Source organism: Dasypus novemcinctus, chromosome 14, assembly GCF_030445035.2.
Source record: "Dasypus novemcinctus isolate mDasNov1 chromosome 14, mDasNov1.1.hap2, whole genome shotgun sequence".
Classification (NCBI taxonomy): domain Eukaryota; kingdom Metazoa; phylum Chordata; class Mammalia; order Cingulata; family Dasypodidae; genus Dasypus; species Dasypus novemcinctus.
The window spans coordinates 95,549,966-95,575,629 of NC_080686.1; the positions used below are offsets into that span (position 1 = coordinate 95,549,966).

The following is a 25,664-nucleotide window of genomic DNA, read 5'->3' on the forward strand; positions in this document are numbered from 1 at the left end:
CATCATCTTGCTGCACCAGCTCTCTGCAGGCCAGCACTCTGCACGGGCCAGCTCTCTGCTCAGGCCAGCTCCCCGCGTGGGCCAACGTGCCTTCACCAGGAGGCCCCAGGGATCGAACCCTGAACCTCCTGAATAGTAGACGGGAGCCCAATTGCTTGAGCCACATTCGCTTCCTTCTTATTTACTCTTGATTCTTCATAATCAAGCGGAATGCCTGGCATAGAGCAGGCATTGAATAAATGTTTTGTAAACGCACAAAAAAATAATTTTAAAAATCCAATAACAAATCTAAGCACCAGAATAACATTTGCTTTCAAATGGATTTAATTTGTTGATTTAAAATTTATTCTAGCATCCTTCCAGAAAATAATGGAGATAGCCCATAATTAAAAACAGGTATACCCAAATTTAGATGGGATTAATTGCCTTTTGAAGTTTAATTCTATCTATTGATTAGGCCAGGTTCAGGAGGATGGCTGCTGGGCAGACCTCCTGGTAGAGAAGGTTTTGGGTGTTTACATGCCTTTGAAAGTGAGGGACTTGTCTGAAGAACACGCCACCTTGTCCTCCCTAATTTCGACTGGACTTCTTTCTATTTGGTCTCAATTAGTGGGCTCTCATGCACCAGCTTGTCAATCAGCAGGAACACACTGTTCCCTCGAGACCCAAACCTAAGGCATGCTTTCTCATTTTGCTTTTGTCTTTATCCCCAGAAAATGTTAAGATTAGATTCATTACGGCTAATTGAGTCAAAGGGAACAGCACAATCCTTTCTCTAAGTGGCTGAAAAATAAATTAAGTCCCTAGTCCATGCTCAGCTCAAATGCCTTGATTTGGATATTTTTTTGAGCTCTCAACAATTCTCTAACTTTCCAGTCTGCTCATTGGAATCTGTTGTGCTTAAGACATTATCAGTTACATATTGCTAATTCAAAACTAGTTGGAAGAATGAATGGGTGATTGAATGAATGAACAAACAAATGAAGGAATGGTCTGTTCTCACTATGGAGTATCTACAGTGTTCCAAGCATTATTGTAGGTGCTTATATTATGATATACAGACCAGACATGCCCCAGCCTCTCTGGGCTTATAATTTATAGAAGGAGGTTGACAGACAAGCATTTGTAGCAAAATTGAGAGCGACTAGGACCATCATTTTGTCCCCTATTTGCAGATCAGGATCCCTTCCCAGATGATTCCGAGCAGGACTTGTTTGTGTGAGCCCCAAGAGAACCAGCCAGCACTGGTTATGGAGGCCAGGAGAATGCTCAAAGGACCCACCTAGGACAGGAATTTAGAAACTGAGCCGGACAGGGGTCCCATTGGCTTCCTCGGAAGTAAAGCAATTCCCCTCACCTGATGTCAACATGGAGATTTAAGTGTCAAATAGGGGCATGAACCAAATGACCTTGAAGGCTGCTTCCAGCCGTGAGATTCTGCAGAGATTCTGCATTCCTATAATAATAAAAAAATATATATTAGGGAGGATTTGAAGATTGCCTTGGTGACAGCATGCACATGAAAATTGAATACCACACTGTGCAGTGTTTTCATCCATTGCAGGTGGAAAATGGGAAAATGGAGTGTGTGGGCAGGAGGAGGCAGTTTGGGGAATTATGGATTAATGGTAGATCTAAAATAAAGCAAGAAATTGCAAGTGGCCTGGCTCCAAATTGAAATAATTTCCAAGAAATATAGGCCCAGAGCACCATGATTTTACACACTAGGCACAGTTTTGTAAAAAACAAACCTGAGGTGTAGCCAATTATAGACCATACCTTTCAAAATAGGGTGTAAAAAGTGAGGCAGGTCAAGGCTAATGCTAGGTCCCCTAGGAAGATGGCAAGGTAGCACATATCCCTGAGCTCCTGGAACTTCAGGCCATGATTTAGCCAGAAGAAAAGAGGTCCCATCTGAAATTCCACTAGGATCAAATCAACCAAATCAGGATGAGGCCACCATTCTGTGCTCACACCTAGGCAAGACCATTTGAGGGATAAAAAGGAAAATAACAATTATAGAAGAGGCTGGAAATCCTCTTTCCTACTGAACCATCACAGCATCCTTAGAGATAAGTATAATTGTACCATCTTTCGATGACAAACATTCATCTCAGAGAGGTTAAGTCTTTTGCCCAAAGTCCCAGGAAAGGAAGTGGCAAATATAGGATAGTATATAATCAAGTCTTTAAAGCACCTCTCATTCTACCAGATCCGTACAGTGGTTCTTATTTCTTCCGCCAAAACAGGTCCTTATTCCTCCCATCTTGACTCAGAGCCGAGGACATACAAGACCTGTCATAGCCTGGCCACAGTCTCCTGTGGCCCTCCTTCCCCCCACAGTCTACACCCCAGGAGCTCCAGGCATGTTGGACCCTCGTTTCTGAGGTATTTTCCAATGCCAAGCTCTGGCACCTGCTATTCCGCCTGCCTTCTATCCCCTTTCCCATTTTCTCCATATGGAAATAACTCATAACTCAAAATTTAGCTCAATTGTTACCTCCTCTTTGAAGCCCTTCCAGATTTCCCAAGAAAATGTTTTTCTTTTTCTCCATTCCGTCTCCATTTTACTTTGATCCCATTTTCACTACAAGGAACAGAGTTGTTTGGGGGCCTGGTTGATAGGAGTTCTGTGGAGGCCTGAGCCCAGGGTGTGGTGACAATGCCAGGGTCCCAGGGACCTGTGCTGAGGACATCTCAGGCTCATTGTGAGGCTGGTGGCCACAGACACCTTCCCAGGACCCCATGGAGGAAACCCTGGCTCACCTTTGATTCTTTCCTCGTGTGCTTGGTGGTTCCCCTTATCTTTGTCCATCTTTGGATCACAATCAATACGCCCTCACTCCAATCAGTGGACCCCTGAACTCTCCGCTCTTCTGCCCAGTGCACATGCTTTGTTCTCATACGGCGTCTTGCTAATCTGAGTCTGACTGCCATATTTCTCTCTCAGCCCGAGGTGTCAACCCTATTAAGGGAGACAGATATCCTCCTAAGTTTTCAAGCCCATAGCATTTGCCAATTTTATATACATACAGTGTTTGGCTGAGAACAAACAACCACATCAGTCTTTGCTTACCTCTGAACACAGTTCCTGGCACACAATAGGTACTCAATAACCATTTTAGAATGAACAAATGAATGGATAAATTAATGAATAAATGGATGCTTTTTTTCATGACATAAACTATCCCAAAGCCCTCAGCCCAGTATTTTTCACATAGTAGGTATTCAAAAAACACCTCTCCTTGTTGATTATGATGACTGATTCTGAACCCTTCACCCATTGTCAGGGGTTTTGTGGCATATTTTAATTACTAGGTATAGTACATCATATTATCCTTCTCCTTTATTCATTTCCCCATTAGGAAGATTATACAATGCCCACTGTCTTAGGTCTTACAGTGCCTTCCTGGTCCCATGAACTTCAACTTGTTTGGGCCAGTGGAACATGAGGGGCAGTGGCAGATGTCGTTTCTCAGTGGTGGTCATATCTCTTCCCCCTCTTCCATGAGAATGACTTGTCCGAGTGGGCGGCTTCCTCCCCTGCATAGGTCCTGGCCTGAGAACACCTGTGGAGCAAAGCCACCACTGTCCCACCGAGAACATGTGGTGTGGACAAGAATTAAAACTTTGTCGTAGGCCACTGATGTTTTAGGGTTGTTGGTTTCAGCAGCACAATCTAGTGAAAACTCACTAATACACTGCACAGAGTGCTGAGCACTTGAGGCAGGAAAATAGGAAGGTGGTCATAATGGCTGTGACAAAAGGGGGTCCTATGAGGTCCTAGGAAGAGGACTTTGAGTTTTGGTGTTGGACAAATAAAAGCTGGGACAGACCCAAGCAGATGCAGACAGTCACAGCATTTCAGTTGTCCAAGGCAGCCATGGCAACCTGGAGGTGAGGCGGAACTGGGAGCTGGGCTGTCTCTGACAGCTCAGGAAAGAGAAAGGAGAGTAATTTTTAATCAGCTTTCTCTCTTCACCTACTTGGAGCTAGAAAATGAGGATAGGATTTTAGTCCTGTGACAGAAAAGCTTACATGGAAAAGGCCATGATAAGTGCCTTTGTATTCTAATAAGCACAGGCCTGATACAGCAGAATTAATTAATGCTGTCAGAAGACCCCTGGTGGAAGAATGGGCAGGAGGCACAAGTATTCGTGGAAACCTGGAAACAGCCACAGTTATGTTGCTGCTGCTTCTGCTAATAACAAGAATGACAATGAGGAGAAAGGGAAGGGTGAGGAGGGAAAAAGGATGGGATACAAGTATGTCATTAGAACAGGATTCACTAACTCTCCATATTTTTCTTTGGGGATTTTTGTCCCTATTTAATACCAGGAGGCCCCAACCTTTGGGGCAAGATGAAGCACTTGTAATAATTGCGAGCAGTGAGATCTCAGGCAGGGACGGACTAAAGTTTGTGGAGGAAGGGGTGGTAGGAAATGCCAGGGAGGTTCATCAGTTGTTTGGGTTGTGAAAGGACAAGCTCCATGAGAGAAAAGTTTTGGTTGCTGGAGAGAATGAAGAAGGAAGACATGGAAATCTCAGCCAATCAAGGAGAAAAAACCTTCATGGCTACAACTAGATTAAGACCTGCCCCCAGAAATCCCAACTTTTTTGGAGATTCTTGTCCTCTCTTCGCTTTCACTTCCCTGTATTCTCGCTAGTCATGTGAGTTCAGTATTACTTCAAGAATGAGACAAAGGGTATTAAAATCTTGACAAATGGGAAGAGGAAACTCTTCTCCACCGATCACCTGATGAGTGTGAAAATGGTTTGCATTCCTCAGTTTATTTCCTCCTCCACCAGCTCTGTGGAGTTCACACTATGATAATAAAACCAAGGCTCAGAGAAGTTAAGAAACATGATCAAGTTCACACAGAAGTTAAAACAACAGTTAACAACCAAAAAATTCATGACTGTGTTTTGTTCCTTCCACAGTGAATAACGTGCTTTTGATTAAAACTCATCTGCTCATGCAGTCATGTTGACAATACCAAAGCTCTGCAATGAGGCAGAGGGAGGGCAGATTACTTGGTCACACATGTAGTTAAGACCCAGGCAGAGACTGAGAGGTAAAGAATTTTCTTTTTTGCTTGTCTGTATTTTGTTTATTATTACTATTATTGAAATCATGAAAATGCTCTAATAATGACTTAAGTGATGAATGCACAACTTTGTGATTATACCAAATACTATTGGTTGTACACTTTGGATGGATTGTATGTTTTATTATATATAGGTTGGTGCAAAAGGAATTGAGGTTTCCGACCATGAATTTTAATCATTTTAAATTTTAAGTAATTATAACTAGGCTCAAATATATCTTTATTAATCAAAATAGGAACCATTACAATCAACCCATTTTTGCCAATGAGAAACAAGTTTGTTTATTCCTATAGTGTAAAAATCTGTGCTTTGGGATTCAAAGAACTGTTGGAAAGCATTTTCTGCATCCTGCTGGTTGTGGAAGCATTTTCCCTACAAAAAGTTTTCAAGATGCTTGAAGAAGTGCTAGTCGGTTGGCAAGAGGTCAGGTGAATAGAGCGGATGAGGCAAATCTTTGTAGCCCAATTCATTCAGCTTTCGAAGTGTTGGTTGTGTGACATGTGGTCGGGCATTGTCATGGAGAAGAATTGGGCCCTTTCTGTTGACCAAGGCCAGCTGCAGGTGTTACAGTTTCTGGTGCATCTCATCAATTTGCTGAGCATACTTCTCAGATGTAACGGTTTCACTAGGATTCAGAAAGCTGTAGCGGATCAGACCGGCAGCAGACCATCCGTGACCATGACCTTTTTTGGTGCAAGTTTGGCTTTGGGAAGTGCTTTGGAGCTTCTTCTTGGTCCAACCACTGAGCTGGTCATCGCTGGTTGTCATACAAAATCCACTTTTCATTGTGTATCACAATCCTATAGAGAAATGGTTCATTGTTGTTGCTTAGAATAAGAGAAGACAACACTCCAAAACAATGATTTCTTTGATTTTCGATCAGCTCATGAGGCACCCACTTACCAAGCTTTTTCACCTTTCAAATTTGCTTCAAATGCTGAACAACTGTAGAACGGTCCACACTGAGTTCTTTGGCAACTTCTTTTGTAGTTGTAAGAGGATCAGCTTCGATGGTTGCTCTCAATTGGTCGTTGTCAACTTCCAATGGCTGTACACTATGCTCCTCGTCTTCAAGACTCTCGTCTCCTTTGCAAAACTTCTTGAACCTCCACTGCTGTGTACGTTCCTTAGCAGTTTCTGGGCCAAATGTGTTTGATGTTACAAGTTGTCTCCACTGCTTTATGACCCATTTTGAACTCAGATAAGTAAATTGCTTGAATTTGCTTTTTGTCGAACATAATTTCCATAGTCTAAAATAAACAGCAAGTAATGTCATTAGCAAGAAAACATTAAGCAAGAAATGCTCATTAAAACAATGTATAACATAACCATATTTATTCAAGAATGTATGCCAATATCAAACGGCAAATTTTAACAATGCAAAACCTCAAGTACTTTTGCACCAATCTAATTTATCAATAAAATTGATTTGTTTTAAAAAAATAAAAGCTGATTTGGTAATGGTTGCACAGCCTGTGAATAAACTCAAGCCATTGAATTGTATGCTTTAAATGGTGACTTGTATGGTATGTGGATTATATTTTAACAAAGCTGTTAAAAAAGAAGAAAAAAAAAAAAAGACCCAGGCAGCTTGGCCTGTGGGCACACTTTTTTTATTTCTACAAATCAAGGTCACATGGTGTCTCAACTGGGGGCCCTTCCTTTTTGATAAATCAAACTCGTTAGGTTTCAAAGTGATAAATGAATGATTTCATTGAACAATATAGACAGAGGAACACTATATTACACTGAATAATTTACCTATTTATCCAGTGGTTCACTCACTTATTAAGAGAAAATATTTATTAAGCACCTATTATGTGTCTGGCATAGAATTAGGCATGAAGGATACATAATTGCAAAAGCAGCAGCCCTTGCTTTCAAGGAACTCACCACCCAGTGCCTACCACAGAGCATTGTTCTTGAGTTTTAAATTAATTGTTACAGGGAAACACTCAGGAAAGTGTAGATTATTATTTTTACCACCTCATAGAGAGGAAGACAAGAAAACATTTTCCCTCTTTGGAGGTCAAGGTTTCAGATAAGGTAATTTTGGGCCCCAGAAGGCACCCGCCCTGTTTGGGGCACCTGGGAGTCTTTCTTCAGAGCTGTCCTGTTGAGTTAGGACTCTTGCAGGGCCTCTTGGTGGAAGCTTTTACCCTCCGAGAATCAGATTTCCAGCAATGGGAAGCACAATTTTCCAAGTAGATCCCTGGGAGCAATGGTGAGTTCCTTGCTCCGACTTCCATCCCGAGCTGACTTTAGAAGGGAAAGAAGGAGAAGACAGGCAAAGAAGAGGGAAAAGGAATTCTGTGAGAGGAAGCCAGGGAGGTGGAGGTCAGATCCTGCAGAGCTAGGTGTGCCGTGCGAAGAACGGCCCATTTATCCTGCAGGTAACGGGGAGTCATCAGAGGATTCTGAGGACCACACTGTGCTTCACAAAAACCTCTCTGGATGTGACGGGGCGAGGAACGAATGAAAGGTGCTGCTAACGCAGTTTTTCCCAGGAGAATTCCACAAGGGACTCCAGCAAGCCAGTGGCAATGGAGAGCAGGAAGAGGAGGCAGACACCAGACATAATTATGGCTAAAACCAACTTGACTTCATGATTCAGTAAGGAGGAGGGAGAGCCAAGGACCACTCAGCTGGGGGCATGGCGCAGCTGGGTGGTGTCCTTCGCTGAGTTTTGGCAGAGGCAGCGTTGGAAGAAAGCTGATGCGCTGAATATGGAATGTTGGGTCCAAGGTGCCTGTGGACTTCTCGGTAGTGACATCTGGTCAGCAAACAGAGGTTGGAACTCCTTTGAGAGTCTGACACAGAGTTAGAAATTGTGTAAGCCAAGGTGTGGTCATTTGAACCATGGAAATGGATCAGATCAAGCAGGGCATTAGAGAGAGGCACAGGGTGGTGGGAGGATATCCTGAGACCTGCCAGGGGGCATGTCCTTGTCACTAAATACACCAAGCAATAGAGCATATCCCCAGGGCAAAGCATGACAGCGTGACAGGGCAGAGAGGAAGCCCTAAGCCAAATGCACAAAGACTTTAACGACATGTCATATTAATCCCCCACAGGGAGACTTGCGAAGGAGCACGCTGGTGAATATATCACATCGGCTCAAATAACTGGCATCTTGCACAGCACACTTCCAGCACAGAAGGGCTGCCCTTGTCACCTGGCACCTGGGAAGCCAGCTCTTCCCTAACACGTTTGCTTCCCTGCCTCGGGGCCATGTGGGATCTAGCTCACCTGCTCACAGGTGACAGGACAAACAGCCCTCCCCAGCTGCCTCCTGCAGGGAACTCAAGGAGCATCCAAACAGACCCCCTCCAGGGACTCCCAGCAAGAAATGCCCTGGAGGCTGCACAGCCCTCATTTGCAAACTGTCAGTTGCTTCTTCCGTTTCCCAGACCAGGATAAAAACAGCTCCATATCTTCCAAGATGAAGCCCCCCCCCACCCCCCCACCTCCCCTCCCCCCTGCTAGAGAAAAGAGAAATCACACCCACGCCCAGCTGAAATTCATCTTCCATTTTCTCAGCCTGTCACTGCCGAGAAAGCGACAGCTGTTGCTGCCACCGCAGGCAGAGGGGGCGGGGGGACAGCCCTTCCACCTCTCACCATATTAAGTCACAGGATCTTTCTTACAGCGTGTCTCCCTGCCACTCAGGAGGGAAGGCCCCTGAAGTATTATTGTGAAAGTTGCTATAGAGAGCAAGGAGATGAGAATTTATTCCATATGACAGTCAGATGAGAGGCAGGGAGACGTGATTCTGGAGGGTCAGGCCACACAGGTGTTTGGAAAGAAATCACTGTATTTTGCTGGTTGTTTCTAAGCCCATCTTTAAAAACAAAACCAGTCTGCTCTGGCGTATTACAACATTAGGTCGTTCCCCATAGCGTCAACTCTCTCCTCCCCAGGATGCACCTGCTCCTCACTAAGAGCCCTGGTCCAGAGAAGCTGGCTTCTTTGCAGAAGCCTTTTCCAACCTCCCGCATGCTCCTCCTTCGACCTCTGGGGTCTGCCCTGATTTTCCACCACGTTCCAGGCCACGCACGGCGTGGCACGGTGGCTCCATGTCATAACGCTCTTTAGTACTTTTCCCCAGCCCTTAGAAACAGTAAACCTAGGTTCCAATGATCACACAAGGGTTCCAATTTTGAATAACGTTAGAAAGGAAATTCGCCTTGATTGAGCTCCAATAATGGACTAGGCGAAGCAGGGAACACCTTGATTTTTCTTTCCCTCCCAATCTCCCTGCGTGACATAGCGATAATCATCCCAGTAATTTCCAGAAGAGGTAACTGAGCACCAGAGGCTACATAGTTGGTCAAGGTCATCAGTTTGGAAATGGTGAGACCATTTAAATCATAGACAAATGGCTCTTGAGAAAATCCTCCTTCCCCTCTAACACAGGAGGATCTACTCCTGTCCTCGTCAAAGTCTGTCTTTCTGTTTCTAAAAGTGTGATCATGCTACTTGGAGCATTATTGTAACACCAGAGCTTCCCAAGCCTGACCGCGCACACGATGCCCTAGGGGTCTTGTTTAACGGCAGCTTCTGCCTCCGTGGGCCTGGCGTGGGCCCTGAGAGACCGCCCTTCTGACAGCTCCAGGCAGACGCTGCTGCTGCGCCAAGGAGGCCAATCATTCCCTGCTTGCTCTTCTGCCAGGTGGATGAAGTCTTCACCACACACAGTGAGCGTGCACATGGTCCCACCATTGTGCCAGGCAATAGGGATGCCAAAAAGAAAATAAAACTCAGTGCTTAGGAGCCTTGGCTTGTATTTGACTTCTTTTCCTTTTTGCACCCAACATGGTACTGGGCACGCGGTCAGCCCCTGGGCAGTGCATGTCCACAGCCCCAGCTTCTAAAATGGAGCATCCGACTAGCAGAAGCACCGCTGAATTTACCCTTTTGGCAGGAGTTCTTATCAACTATTACTTCTTTGTTTCTCTACTAATCAAGCCTCAAGTTCATTCAGGACAGCCACACTCACTCCCCCTGCTTCCCTGGGAGGCTGGGGTACCACCCGACACAGCTCTGGCCAATGACGTGCAAGGGGAAGGCTTTTGGCTTTTCTTTAGATAAGGCTTCCTGTCCCTTCCCTTTTCTTTTCTGTCTTGTTTATGGGTTTAATGTTTACAGCCGCAGTGTTTTGTGACCAGCAAGCAACTCCCATGAGAGAAAAGCCAAAATGATCACTAAGAAATTGGCACGGGCGTTGTCGAGCTGCTGACCTAGTGCCAGCAGTGGCCTGCCTCCTCTCTTTTGTCATGTGAGAAAGATAAAATCGTCTCTTGTAGGCCAGTCTTATTGGGTGTTCTATACTTGCAGCCCAAAGCATTTCTACATAGTACGACCCTTTCCCAGGGGAGGACATTTCAGTCATGGCTCTAGCTGTGGGGAGAGAAGTCTATTCAAAAGATAGAAGCAAAAATACATGAACTCATGTTTTCAAAATCAATTCCAGCCAATCACTAATCTGAAGCCTATTCCATAACTTCATTTGGATTCTCTCCAAAGCAAATTTTCTGTCTTGTTTTGATTTCCCCTTGCTCTCTAATCCAGAGTCCAGTGGTCCATTTCTTAAAATGATTTCAACTCCAGGGCTGGTTTGGAAACTTAAATCTCAGGCTTACCTGACAGCTGCCAGCTTAACCTCAATACTCTGCCAGGGCGTGTGGAGCCTCAGAGCATTTAGGATGCATTCCGGGTTATCTTTGAACTGCAGGCTCAACATTAGCGTTAACGCAGAAGCCCATAAATCACCGGGACAGGGCGCTCTAAAAGCATCAATGGAAGTTTGGTTTCCGCCTTAGGCTTCTGACGCTGATGGGAGGACCCAGCAGAGACGTACATCCTGCTGTTCATCCTTTTAGCTCACACGCAAATGCATCACCTTCTCCCTGCTGGAGAGAGGTACCAGATCAGAAGGGCCCCCTTGGCTCCCTCTGATTCAGCCAGAGGATGCAGGAAAAAATATTTCCTTTTCCTAATATTTTCAGAAGCATAATATATATACCATCAGTTAGGTACTTATACATTCCCATGAAATCGTATCTTGTGCTAGTTTTAGTTTCTAAAGGCAGAAAAACAGGCAACAATTTCTTCATATGAGAAAAAAAGTTCACCTTTGGAGATGGTCAAATCTGATCTTAAACTGTCAGGACAGTTTCCGTATTTCAGGTGCTGCAATAAGGAATAGGGCCTTTTGGCTCCATCACTTTTAAGCAATGGAGTGATAAATCGTGTGAACAAATAGTTTATTGTCCAAACCATACCACTTTTGATAGTGAAAGAGGAACTATTAATAATTGTACTGGGGGAATATGTGTCAACCAGAAGAGACCTGGACAAATGAGGATGTGCAGCCATCCTATAAACAGGAACTGTCACCTTTCTTTTTTTTCCGAGTGCATAGCTGAATGCTGATCAGGGACATGCATAGAGAAGGGGCTACCCTGACTATTTTACAGACATAAAATAACATATTTATCGAGTCCCCTGAGGTTCTTATGGCCCCTCATATCCACAGGCTTGGCTTTATGAGGTAGGTATTAACATCTCCCTTTTATAAATGGGGAAACCGAGTCTCCAAGGAGTTGTGATTTGTCCAAATAAACTCAGCTTGGTGGCGATGCAGTCAGGACTTCACAAACTGTCCCATCTCCAAGAGATATGGCTTTAACTTGGTGGGGGAAGATCAAGCAGGTCTCCCAAGAGACTCATTCCAGGTTTGGGGAAACGAATTTGTGTAATGACAGGTAAGGGACCGCTGGAACAGAGACATTCAGGGCCAAACACAGGTGGGGCTGCCTTCTGAGGGCAGGTCGGGGCAGGGAGAGGGACACAAAGATTCAACCTGGGAGACTCAGAACAGTAACATGTATGGAATGCCCACTCCATCCTGGGCGCTGGGATAAGACTTACGTGTATTTTATCTTGTTTGATGTTCACAACACATACACGAGGTAAGTACTCATTTCCCATTTTTCAGATTGGGAAACTAGGTCTTAAGCCAATTAAGTAATAAGCCACTAATGAGTGGCAGATCCAAAGTTAGTTGTCCAATCCCACAGCATGTAGTTTTCCCACCACATCTGGTTTTCTGCTTTGGACAAGTGGCAGCCTCAGGACCATCTGCTTCTCTTCATCATCGCTGCTGCCACCTGGTCTGCCCACCATCACATCTTACCTGGGCAAGACAGGTGCTTCCTCCCTGGTTTCCCTGTCCCTTGCCTTGCTTCGTGCAGCCCATTCTCCACACAGCAACCAGAACTATCACTTAAAGAAAATAAATCAGATCTCAAGGTGATGGCTGCAAAACCTTGTAAATATACTAAAAACCATTGAATTGTACAGGTAAAAATGGTGTATTTTATGATAGGTGAGTTATAGCTCAAAGAAAAGGTGCTGGGCAGCCAACAAAATGATAAACTATTTTTTTTTTTCACGTAAATCAGATCCCTCCATTCTCCTGATTAAATCTGCAATGGTTTCCAATCACACTGCCTCTGGATTAACGCACAGCTTCCGGAAGCCCTGTCTCAACCTCCTTAACTAGCCCTTTCCTCTTCACTCATGCTGTGCCAGTAATTCCTTGAACACACCCAATAAGCTCCAGTCCAGGAAGTCTGCAATTACTCTGCATCCTGCCTGGAGCACTCTTATCTCTATAGGGCTGGCTCCCTGGCATCCCTCAGAGCTCAGCCGAAATGTCATCTCCTTGGCAAGGCCTTCCCTGACCAACCAAAGTGAGTGAGCACCTCCCCGAAACACTTTCATTTGCACCCCTCCGGCTCATTTCTTGATAGCACCTACCCTCTCTGAAATCAGCGGAGGCACAGGTTAACACGTCACTGTCAGCCCACCCTACCCTGGGGCTGCTCCACCGGACAGGGTCTGCCCTGGGCTTCAGAGCTGTATCTCTCTGAGTCGGCACAAAGGTGGGGCAGGAAGCAGTGGGTGAAAGTGCTTCTAGTGGATGAACATCAGGAAATGGGACTCTTCCTCTGCACGCTCACCTCCACTAATCTGGACAAAACTAGAAAAGGGCACAGCTGTCTACTTGGCTCTCCTTAACTCCATCACTACTGGCAAGAAGTTTTCTGAGCCCCATTTCAGAACCACAATGGCAAAGGGCAAACCTATTTATTGCATCTGGAAAATGTTTGATTCTGTCAGAAAGTAAACATTCCGAGCACCCTTTCCTAAGGGACCATTGCCTCCCAAGGGGTTCTAACTTACCCGTCACCTCCATCAGGTGATCCGATCCTAACTAACAAGACAACCCACAAGTCTTAGAAGTCTGCAAGGATTCAATTGTCTTCTCTTTGTATGTTTAAAAAAGAAAAAGGCACTGCTGCCTCTGGGAAATCCGAGGGCTGCTGGAGAACAGAACCGAGATTGGTGCTAATATTTCAAACAACAAAACAGCAATGGCTGCCCGCAGTGAGCATCTGCCACGGGCCACGGGCTCGCCGGGTCTGCCTGCTCCATCTCTCAGTGAGCCTGCCGAGTCAGCTGGAATCCTAGGGTGGTCCCAAGACCCCCTGGTGCATGTGTGTGATCACCACGACCCACAACGCTGTGACCAGGGAGGGGTTGTCTTCTGGGGCACAGGGATGTTAAGAAAGGGAAGTAATCCAGGGGGACCTGACCTAATGGCGTGGACCTTTACACCTGGGTCTGGAGTTCAGGGCAGGAATGAAGAATGTGAAGGAAGAGAACTGGGTGTGAGGCAGAGTCTCCACGCTGGCTTGGAAGATGCAGGGGGCCACATGACAAGGAATGTGGGTGGCCTCTGAGGGCTGCTGACAGCACGAAGGAAACGGGGACTTCAGTCCTACAGAGTTCAGGAACTGAACTCTCCCAACAACTTGAGTGGACTTGGAAGAGGACCCCGAGTTCCCGGCACGCACGGCTGGGCAGCGCCTCGATTTCAGCTTTGTGATAGCTTGAGCAGAGAACCCAGTGGTGCCATACTGGGCTTCCAGCCTACAGAACTCTGAACCAAAAACTGGCTGCTCTTGCTTAAGCTGGTAAATTTGAAGTAATGTGTTACATGATAATCTTACAAAGCAAATTCAGTCTGGTCACATGATGGGGAGTGGAAAACAGTGATGGTGATGGCGACGATGACAAGCCAGTTAACTTTACTGAGCACTTACCATGGGCCAGGCCTTGCTAAGTGCTATTCATCCAGTATCTCTGTTGGTCCTCACACAAAACCTTATGAGACAGGAATGAGGATTTCCATCCCCACGTGCAGCTAGGAAAACTTCAGAACAGACACTTTAATTACATCACTGCCCCATGGTTCTGCAGTCAAGTCCGAACAGAGCCAGAACTCCAACTCAGGGTCCATGTGGCTCCAGTTTTGTGCACTAAACCATAGCACTGCACCCTCGCAGAGGAGGAAGAGCCTGGCTGGTGACGCGTGGCAGGGTGGCCCAGGCCAGGGTGGCAGTGCAAGCACAGACCTGGAGGCATGAGATGGGATGAAAGGCGTGGGGATGGAGCCAGGTGGTCTCGAGGGGATTCATGCTCTCATGGCTAGGGTTTCTTGGCTGTAAGGAACAGAAACAACTTGAAGTTGCTTGAGAAATAAAGGGTATTTAGAATTTAAAAAACACACAACATAAAACTAGGGGTCTCACGAAATATCTGAGCTGAGCCTCTGGTGTTAGTAGAACCAGGTTCAAATGCTCCTTCTCTTTCTTTCTTGCTCTCCCTGTCCCCACCACTACTGCACCTGCCTGCCCCTCCCCCCCCCCAGCTTCTATGGGCAATACAATTGCCAACAACTTTCCAAATCCTTACCATGCTCTAGTTTCCCCAAAAGAGAATGACTATATCTATCCTGCCCAAGACTAAATTCTCAGGAAAGGAATTCATTGGCCCATGGAAGGTTCTGAGCCACCTCCAGCCCAATCAGCTGTGGCCACAGGGCCATCAGATCCAAACCTGGAAACTCCTACAGCACTGTATGAAGCAGGGACGGGGAGGGCCAGTTGTATCAGGTGCACACGGCGATGGGCAAAGCAAGCAAGGACTCTGGGGGGGGGGGCAGGTGGGGGCAAAGTCATAAACTGCTTTATAGACCAGGCTAATGAATTTGCCTGATGACTCATTCACTGAGGGAAGAAAGTTTTACAACCCTTAAATCATACCATTTGGAGATACCACCAATTCCTCTATAATTAAGTCCAACCCTGAAATGGAAAAAACTAAGACTGCCAGATGCCTACTCCAGCCTTCCCTTCCATTTAGTTTGTTTTCATGGACGGATAACTCCTTTAAACACACCCTGTTCCTCTCTTGGGCACATTGCTAAATCCAAGAAGATACAATCAACCAAGTTCTAACACATGAATAAATAAAAGATGTGTGAGAGATTGAGGGAATTTAACAACCTCTGTAAGTACCTCTAAGGTTATTTCTTGGAAAATTAAAGTGCATCTCAAGAGCAGCCACTGATTTAGGAAGGCCGTGATAGAGGGGACCGCAAAATGAGGGAGGGGGCGCTCAGGCCTGCCCTGCTTGCTGAGCCCGGAAGCGGGCCTTTCGTGGACCTTCCTGGGCCTGCTTGCCTCTGAGCCTTGGAGTCCAGGCAGGGGCGAGACACCACTCCTTCAGAGGAGAATGTAGTCATTATGTCATCTTCTCAGAGGACTCTGGGAAAGAAGGAGGCTGGAGGGACACGGAGACTGCTCGTCCTCCAGGAAGCCTTGATTCGAACCCTGAAACTGGCATTGCGAAAGCCGCGAACCCAGGCCTGGCGCTACGACTCAGTGTACCCGCACGAGGGGTGGCCCTTACGATGACTTCCAGCCGTTGTGACATTCAGGACAGGCCCAGGTTGTTGAACCGGACCCCTGTGATGGCTGATTATCGACCAAATGCAGAAAAACCCTGAGTCAACGCTAATACAGAATTCCTGCATTTGTATTTCAATTCTACCCCATTAGTGCTCTGGAGGTTGGAAAATTCCATTTAACGTCTCCAAGCCACTTCCTCCTCAGGAAGACAATACCTGGGCTGTAGTGAAGAGCTGTTTGCAGATTCTCGCGGTTCCCTGGTGTGGCGGTTGCCTCCTCCCACATCAGCAACCTCTCTCATCAGTGTGACACATTCATTGTATTTGGTGAATACATTTTGGAGCACTGCTGCACCGCATGGATTATAGTTTACATTGTAGTTTATGCTCTCCCCTAGTCCTCTCAGAGATTATGGCAGGGTATCTCATGTCTGCATCTGTCCCTGCAATATCATTCAGGACAGTTCCACGTCCCGAAAATGCCCCCACATCACACCTCTTCTTCCCTCTCCCTGCCCTCAGGAACAACTCAGAGTTGTCCTGAATGATGGGGGGGGGGGGCCGGGGTGGGGCGGGGGGGGGGGGATATATGGGAACCTCTTATATTTTTTAATGTGACATTTTGTGTGATCTATGCATCTTTAAAAAAAAAAAAAAGACAATAAAAAATTAAAAATTTGCTAAAAAAAAGTAAAGCAAAACAAACAAAAGAGCCCGTGGAATTAGGCACCACAAAGAAGCTCTGACACCAAGTGGACAATCATAGATATCCTAGCATACTCATCTCCCTGTTTCTTTCGAGCCATGGTCTTTGAGGCCCTCAGATCAGTATTTAAATCCCAGCTCTGCCACTTAGTTTATTACCCTGGAACGTTCTAGGTCTCAGGAAAGGTTGTAGCTTGGGTCTAACGCACCACTGCCCGGTGGGCTGGGAGCCCCTGCAGGAAGGCTGCTGCTGCTTCCGGCCCCCCAACAAATGAGGGCACGCAGATTGAGGGACAGGAACCAGCGCCGGATCCCGTGATTTCAAATTCTAGTCCGTCCACCCTCTACCCGTGCCCACCTCCACTGGGTACCAATCCCAGAACACAAAGCTGACTTCCCCGCAACGGGCAGTCAACGCCTCCATGCCTGGGACATCCCAGGAATCGCTGACTAGTGACGAGCAGGAAGACAGAGCGTTTCATGGGTTTTGTTCACTGACATATCCCAAACACCTAGAGCTGTGCCTGGCACATAGGAGGCCCTGAAGAAATATTTGTGGATTAATGAAATAATGAACAAATTGGTGAGTCAGGGCTGACAATGGACCAGGCACTGCGTTGGCTTTTACATACGACTCCCTTTAATTCTCACATTAGCCCTCTGAAATAGCCACGCTGCTTTGCAGATGAGGGAACTGAATCAAGGATATTAAAGCCGGGAAGTGGTTAGAGCTTGCACCCCTGCACCCATCTGCTCTGCACTACCACATAAAATGCTTCCTACCATGCAAAAAGATACAATTTTATTACTTTAGTCCCTTTGCTCTATGGCTATCCTGACCCTTTGCCTCCACTCATCCTTACAAAAACAGGCACGTGGGCAAGTCAGTGTTGCTGATCTGAGGAGGTGGTAAATTCACCCATGAGCTCCTGCTCAATAGCTTTTTATTAGTCACTCAACAGACACTTATCAAACAGCTACAGGGTGGAGGGCACTGTGCAAGTAATCATGGGAGTGGGTGCTTATCCTATACAGGAATGGGAAGGGTGCTGGCACTTAAGGAGCACCCCCAGTGTGCTGACCACCTGCATATCTTGTCTCATCTGATCATCAACAGACCCTCATGAGATCGACAGTTTATGCTTAGAGACGTCAAGGCACCTAGCCAAGGCACACAGCTGGCAAGTGGCAGATTGGAGATTTGAACCTAGACCCCTCTGGTTCAAGAGCTGCAGGTTTAGAAGGTCCTATACCAGCATCATCAGCACAGCATTTACTTTCGTGATGTTCTGTTTTCTTGTTTGTTTTCCTGACTAGACGGATGGAAGAAAACTCAAATTTACAGATACACTAAAAATGTCAGCTCTGTGCCTATTGCATTTACTGCTGTACCTACCAGTGCCGGCACCTAGGACAGTGGCAGCACATAGCAGGTGCAAACCGAACACCTACTGAATGAAAGAATACTTGTTTTTTGTCTTGATATCTCCAGTGCCCACCACAATGCCCAACGCTGCACTTTTAGGAACAAAGCAATTTTTATATGCAGGTAAAATCACTTTATTTAAATGTCATCCAAATCCTCCTGGGCAAATCTCTGACCTAGTTTTCTAGATGAGAACACGAATCTCAGACAGAAAATAAGGAATTTGCTCCGGGCCAAACAACTCTTAGGTGGAGAGGCTGGCATGCCACCTCGGGCCCACATGTGCCTGCCCCAAGGAAGCAGCGCGGTCTCTGGGCGCTTCCCAGGAGGAGGGACCCGGCACTGGTGGTACAAGGAGTCAGGGTGGGAAGCTACTAGGCAGGGAGGAGAAGAACCACCAGCAACTGATGAACATGCCAGATCAGTTAGGCCTTGTACCAACACGCTGAATTTTCATGATATTGAGTCCATTCTAAGATGAGGCTCAGAAAGGGTAAGTGACTTGCCCAAAGTGACAGAGCTCTGAAGTGGCAGAGCCAAGATTTGAGCCCACACCTGTCAGACATGCTACTACCTTACAAGTCTGAGTTTCTGTCCTGTCACTACTGGAAATATCAAAAAGGGAAAGAACAATGTGAGTAGGAACGGCTTCCTGGAGGAGGCACAAGGTGACTTTGGTTAGAAAAGGAAGATCAGAGGGAGGGAATTCTAGGTAGAAGATCTGCAAATGCTTAGGGGCAAAATAGGAAACACTTGCAGGGGTCTCAGGAGGCAGCCTGATTGGAGTTGAGGTTCTGTAAGTAAAAAGTAGGAACTCAAAATCCTTTTAGTTAACCCTTTCTTACCATTATTAGAAGACTGTATTGGAATCCTCATCAAGTAAGACAAGAGTTGCGTCCCAGAAAGAGCGGTAGCTTTGTATTCAGAAATGTGGCATCGGGTCCTGAGTTCCCAATTTAATAGCTGTGTGTCCTTGGGTAAATGATTTTGTCTCCCTGAACCTCAGTTTCACAGCAATATACAGTGACTAACGGTTCTACGTACATAGTTAAGTGCCCAATAATTGTTCATTTCCCGTTATCCTTTCTTTCTCTGGCAAATCTGTAAGAATAGAAATGCCCAGCAATGATCCTTGCACCCAGATTCTAAGCTTTTGGCATAATCTACTGACTTCAAAATCTCAGGTATCATCACTATTGCACAGTGCATCCTTGAACTGTGCCCACCTTAGAGGGAAAATACGAGGGAGATCAACAGTAAGAAACATTTGTGGAGCCTTCAGAGGCCAGCTGCTGAAAGGAAAGCTGCATTCTAACAGAGGAGGAGGACGGTTTTAATGTCTCTTGATCCCACCGCTGACAAGCCATGGAGGAGGGACCGAGGTGCCTTCTTCCCACATGCCTGGTCTCTCCGCACTGGGCAGGACCCAAGATGTCCGACAGTGCTGAGCTCTCACCCCGTCCCGAGGTCTCTTCCGTATTTATCCACACCTGTACCATCAGTAGCTGACATTTCCTGCACCGGAAGTATCTTCTAACAGGAGCATACTTTATTTATTTTAAATGGGAAACTTTTTATTATTGTCATTGCTAGAAGGAAACTGTGAAAATAGGTACAATGAAAACGAAAGACTTACTACTAACTTCCCTCCAGGTAATGTTGCGTGCCTACTCTTCTGAGCCCAAGCAAGCTCACTTTTGCTTAAGAAAAAAGAAAGTGAGAAAAGAAGTGGAAAAGGAGAGAAAATGAGAGATAGAGAAAGAAAGGAGGGAGGCAGGAGTGAGGAAAGACAACTAGTAAGTGATGGAGAGGAGATTTAAAAAAACTAGCACTGAAATGAGACTCTCCATTTTTTATTTCATTATTAATTTTTAATTTATTTTCTTATAAACTTTGGAAAATTGTGGTCACCTTCCATTTTTCCTTTTTGTTTTTTTCATTTTTAAAAAGAAGCTTTAGATTACATAAATGTTACTTCGAAAATATAGGGCATCTCCATATACCCCACCCCCTCTCCCTCCCACACTGTCCCCCATTAACAACATCTCCCGTTAGTGTGGTCCATTTGTTACAATTGATCAACACACATTGAAGCATTACTACTAGACATGGCTTAGAGTTTACATTACGATTTACACTTTGCACCACACAATTTTATAGGTTTTGACAAAATGTATAATGGCTTGTGTCTGTCACTGCGGTATCATGCAGAACAATTTCAATGTCCTCAAAATGTCCCATATTACACCTCTTCTTCCCTCTCCCTCCCCTCGGAATCTCTGTTGACCACTGTCTTTATACCAGCGGTACAAGTCCTTCCATGACTAGAATAATAATAAGTCTACTTTAGTTCACAGTTACGTTTCTTCATTCCTCAGTCTTGAGGATTTGGGGATGGTGATGCCCACTCTGCTTCTGATTGAGGGGCTTTGAACACGCGGGGCAGATGGATGGAACTATCTTGCTTGCTGTTGTAGATAGTCTCTTTTTTGGGATGAATGTGTCCATCATCATCCTTTTCTTAGTTGTCTTGGGTGAGTCCGATAAACTGGAGAGTGGGTGTTGGTTGCAACTCTGCTAAGATTCACAGCTCAACCGGCGTATGAACAGCCAGAAGATTTAAGTCTCTGAGACACATATTTAATGGGTATAGTGCTATTTATGGGTTCTAATAAAATGGGCAGAAGAACCATGTGTAGGAAAATAATAAATGATTCTAACTCTGATACATTGGGGAGATAGGCTATCATATATTCCAACGTAAGGCCAACCAATGGGATGCTGATTTCCTGGGGTTGTCTCCCCTGCCTATCATGCCTAGGTGTCTCTAGAGCTCTCAGGTGAATCCCTGTTGGAGGAACTGTTTACTGTGGCAATCAGTGAGATCCTCCTGAGACATGCACAAGCGTAACCTTTGGAATGACCTCTAGACTCACTTTGAAATATCTTAGCCATAGAAACTCATTTGTGGCCACGGAAGTTGCTGAGGACAGAAAGAGGGCAGAAGAGGTGTGATATGGGGCATTTTCAGGACTTGGAATTGTCCTGAATGTATTGCAGGGACAGATGCAGGACATTATATATCCTTCCAAAACCCACTGAATGGACTGAGGAAAAGTGTAAGTTACAATGTAATCTATAATCCATGCAGTGCAGCAGTGCTCCAAAATGTATTCATCAAATGCAATGAATGTGCCACACTGTTAAAAGAGGTTGTTGATGTGGGAGGAGTGGAGGGTGTGGGGAGTGGGGTACATGAGAGCTCTTATATACATATATATATTTTTAAAGATTTATTTATTATTTATTTCTCTCCCCCGCCCCCCAACCCGGTTGTCTGTTCTCTGTGCCTATTTGCTGCATCTTCTTTGTCTGCTTCTGTTGTTGTCAGTGGCACGGGAATCTGTGTTTCTTTTTGTTGCGTCATCTTGTTTTGTCAGTTCTCCATGTGTGCAGCACCATTCCTGGGCAGGCTGCACTTTCTTTCACGCTGGGCAGCTCTCCTTACGGGGTGCACTCCTTGTGTGTGGGGCTCCCCTACGCGGGGCCACCCCTGCATGGCACGGCACTCCTTGTGCGTATCAGCACTGCACATGGGCCAGCTCCACACGGGTCAAGGACGCCCAGGGTTTGAACCAGGGACCTCCCATGTGGTAGACGGACACCCGGACACCCTAACCACTGGGCCAAGTCTGCCGCCTCTTATATTTTTTAATGTAACATTTTGTGTGATCTATGTTTTTTTTTTTAAAAAGACAATAAAATATATTTTAAAAAACACCCTATTAAAAAAACTAATTTGTATTTAATATTTCCCCTTTTGATCTAGGTCTTTTTCCAAGTGCATGGCTAGTTGGCGCTTGTTAAAAATCCCCAGTACCAGGGAGGCTCATCCCCAGGAGTAATGTCCTATGTTGGGGGGAAGGTAGTGAGTTTATAGACTGAGTTTGGCTTAGAGAGAGGCCACATTTGAGCAACAAGGGATTCTCTCCCTTTTAACCAGAAGGATTGGAGAAATGAAAAGGTGAAAAAAACAAACTAACCCCCCACACAACTCTGATACTATGTGAGGCACTGTTATTTAGTGTCCTGATTCTCTGCTTAGTTTTTTTAAAGATCCCGGAGACAAAATAAATCCTGAGGAAAGACGTGACCCAGTCCCCACATTTGGCACAAGGGAGAATGAGACAGTTCTCAGGATCCGAATCCAACTCCACCACAGAAATCAGCCCTGCCCAAGTCTGCCACAGCAGCCCTGATTTGTGGTGCTTCTCTCACTTCTCCCATGTCATCATGTAATCATTTATTGGCATCTCTGGAGCCCTGAGGTAAAGTCTTTTCATTATTTATAAAAATACAATTTTTGTGATAAAAGCAACAAGACCACAATGCAGAACTTAACCAACAAGAGGAAAAAATGAAAAAGCTACCCACAATCCACTACCTCATCATAGTGGTATCTTTTCTTTCAGTATTTCTTCTATGCATTTACTTATATCATTGACATCAGAACATGCATTTTTTTTTTTTTTTGCACCTGTATGGTCTTGTCTTATCTTCTGAGGGATGTCAGAGTGGAGGTAAATAACTTCAAACAATAATTAGCACAAGTCCATAGCAAAAGTCTTGGCAAACAACTGCATTTCCTCCACGATTATTTTCAGGTGGCTGTCCACACCTCAGTTTCCTCATTTGTACAATGGGGGTCATACTAGTAACGCTAGCACAAACTCAGAGCAGCTGTGTGGATTAAACACAACAGGGACTTGCATGGAGAAAGAACTATCTGTAAATTCCTCCTGTATTTATACTTATGCCAACCTGGGGCTTGAAGAGTAAACGGGCCTGGCCTCATTAGCACTCTGAAGCCCTGACTTGAAAGGTGGAATGACGTTAGCACCTGTTCAAAACTTTGCTATGCCTCTATTTGTAAGTATATTATTTAGCTTCAGCATTCTGGAAAACTCCCATCCACTCCTCAAAGCCCTATTCAAATGTGCTCTCCTGCAGAAAACTTCCCTTCTCCCTGAAACTCTCTCCTTTTATGTCTGCAGCCTATTTGTGCATCTGTTTCTGCATTTAGCAATACGATTCTAAGTATACAAGTGCTACCTGAAAACATTTATTTGTAAAAAAAAAATTACAGATAAGGTTAAAACCTTCTTTTAACCCCCCTTCCTCATATCCACCAACTAAATGTATCTAGATTGCTTCCACTACTCTTCTTCCAAGTTAACCATCAAGTTAAGAGGTTTATACATCTCTTACATAACTGTATCATACTCGTGTATTATTTTCCTACTTAGCATACATCTTAGAAATTTCAGCATATCAGACCATATAGATTACCTCTTTCTTTATAATGATTGCTTAGTCTTCCATGGCAGAAGCTTGTCACAGTGTATTTAGCTATCCCCAAAGTATATGTTGCTACATCCTTGTACTCCCCAATCAGTAACCTGGTTGGTCTGTATACTTCCTTAGCTTGTGAGCTCCATGGGATTAGGATCTCTTATTTATCTCAGTTTCCCTCTAACCTAGCAAAATGTGTCTGTCACATGAGATGCTCAATGAATGGTTAGTGAATGAAAGAATGAATGAATGAATGAACAAAAAGGACGCTTCCAGTACCCATGCATAGAAATGAGAAGCTCTCTTGACCTTTCTTTCCCAGTCAATTGACCTTGAAGAGTCAGCACATGGCCGGCTTTCCACAAGGGGCATGGCCAGGGGCCCTCGGTTATTTTAGGGGAGGCCAGCTGCTTACAGTAAACAGGCTGCCTGTCCCATTTTCTGACTCTTGTGCAAATGCCCAGAGCCCTTTGGGCACAAGAAAGCCCAGGAAATAAATAAATACCTGCTTCAAAGTAACCAAACAGGATATTTCCACTAAACCCTTTCTCTACAGGAGAGAAAGATCGGGGTGGGGGTGGGGATGCCCAAAGCTGCAAGATTTATGAAGAAGCTATAAAGTCAATGGAAATAGGTTTTGCAGAGAAATGTGCTGCTTTTGCATCCCATCTTCAGGGCACTGCTGGGGTGTTTATTTCTTTTATGGGGCAGTCACGAAGTTAGAAATATAAACACTTGGAAGGATTATTTAGCAAGAGGGGTGAACTCACTTTGCTTAGGCAAGCCTGATCTCTGCTGTGATAACGGCGGGCCCTTAATCATTTGTCCTCTCTCTCCCAAGAAGCCCGAAGCATTTGACAGATCGTTGCAGTCGCGCGTTTACCCGACACACCATTACATCAGATTATTTAATGGATGTTCCCTGTCAGGGTAGAGACAGCATGTTCTCCCAGCCTTCCTTGACTTTGTTCCTCCTCCCGCCTTCACCTGGAATTCCTCCTTCAGCTCTGTCATCCCCCTCTAACCTTACTGGCCTTTCAGAACTCAGGCCAAGCACGACCTCCTCCAGGAGCACCAGCGCGCCGGCGTTACCGGCACTGCGCCCCCTGCCCGCACCGGCGAGACCTGCATGTGGTGGGACACCAGGAAGTTTTAAGCAATCTGTGTCTCCTGGTAATTTATATAATAGGGAGCATATTGGCACCTACCTCATCACAATCAGGTAAAGAGAACGAGCTGTTTATAAAGTACTTGCCAATAGGCATCGCCTAAGAAATCAGTCATGTTAATAATAATAATTATTATTATATGCCCCCTGCAATGACCCTATGTGGCTCATACTTTACTGCCTTCTGTTTATTTGCCTTTCCCACGGGGTGATTGCCTTCTGGAGGGTCCAGTCCTCCACGAACGCTGACAATAATTCTGGCCTTAACTGACATCCGTGCATTTCCTCTCCTCTCTCTCACTTTATCTGTACAATAAATAGATCTAGAAATTAAGCTGGGTAAGTTTTATATTTCCTTTGGTCATAAGAGAAAAACATGGTTCGAAGAGGCTGAGGGACTTCCCCAGAGCCCCCCAGTTAAAGACAGAGTCTAAGTGTTTCCAGAGAAAGGCTCTTCCCTCCACAGCCCGGTCTTGTCCCATCAGCTCAGGCACGAAGGCCATCTCCACTCTTTGTCTAAACGGGCAAGGGAAATGCCTGGCAAAGGCCTAGAGGCTCCACTCCACCTGATGGTTTTCAACAGAGAGGCAGGGATCAATGTAGGAAGAGCAAACACTTATATACCACTTACAAGCATGTGCCACTGTCCTACGCACGTCACAGGTATTAATTCATTTAATCCTAGCCCAAACCCTATGACAATGTACTATTACGTTTTCATAATACATGATATTATGATACAGGGGAGGAATCAGAGACATCTACCAAATGTTCCATGGCCTGTAACAGCAGAGCTGGGAGCCAAAGCCAGGCAGTCAGAGTCCAGAGCCTGTACTCCGAACCACAAAATAGTGGCAAGCTCCCTGAAATGCACAAATCAAAAAGACCTATCTACATTAACGATTAGCACTTTCCACCTCTCCTTAGCCTTCCCAGGAATTACAGCAACTCAGCAGTACAAGGCCAGAGGAAAGTTTAGAAGAAGTTTAAGGCTCATTAGATACTTTCTTGACACCTGACCCCACGTCAGCGATTCCCAAAAGATGGTCACTCTGCCAGACTTAAATTTTCCTGTAGAATAT

The 25,664-nt window shown here is 45.4% G+C and overlaps 1 protein-coding gene across 1 annotated transcript in view; it reads right to left on the reverse strand.

The window, feature by feature from the left end:
* KCNQ3 (potassium voltage-gated channel subfamily Q member 3) overlaps positions 1-25,664 on the reverse strand; it is a 338,886-nt gene that overhangs the window by 104,453 nt on the left and 208,769 nt on the right.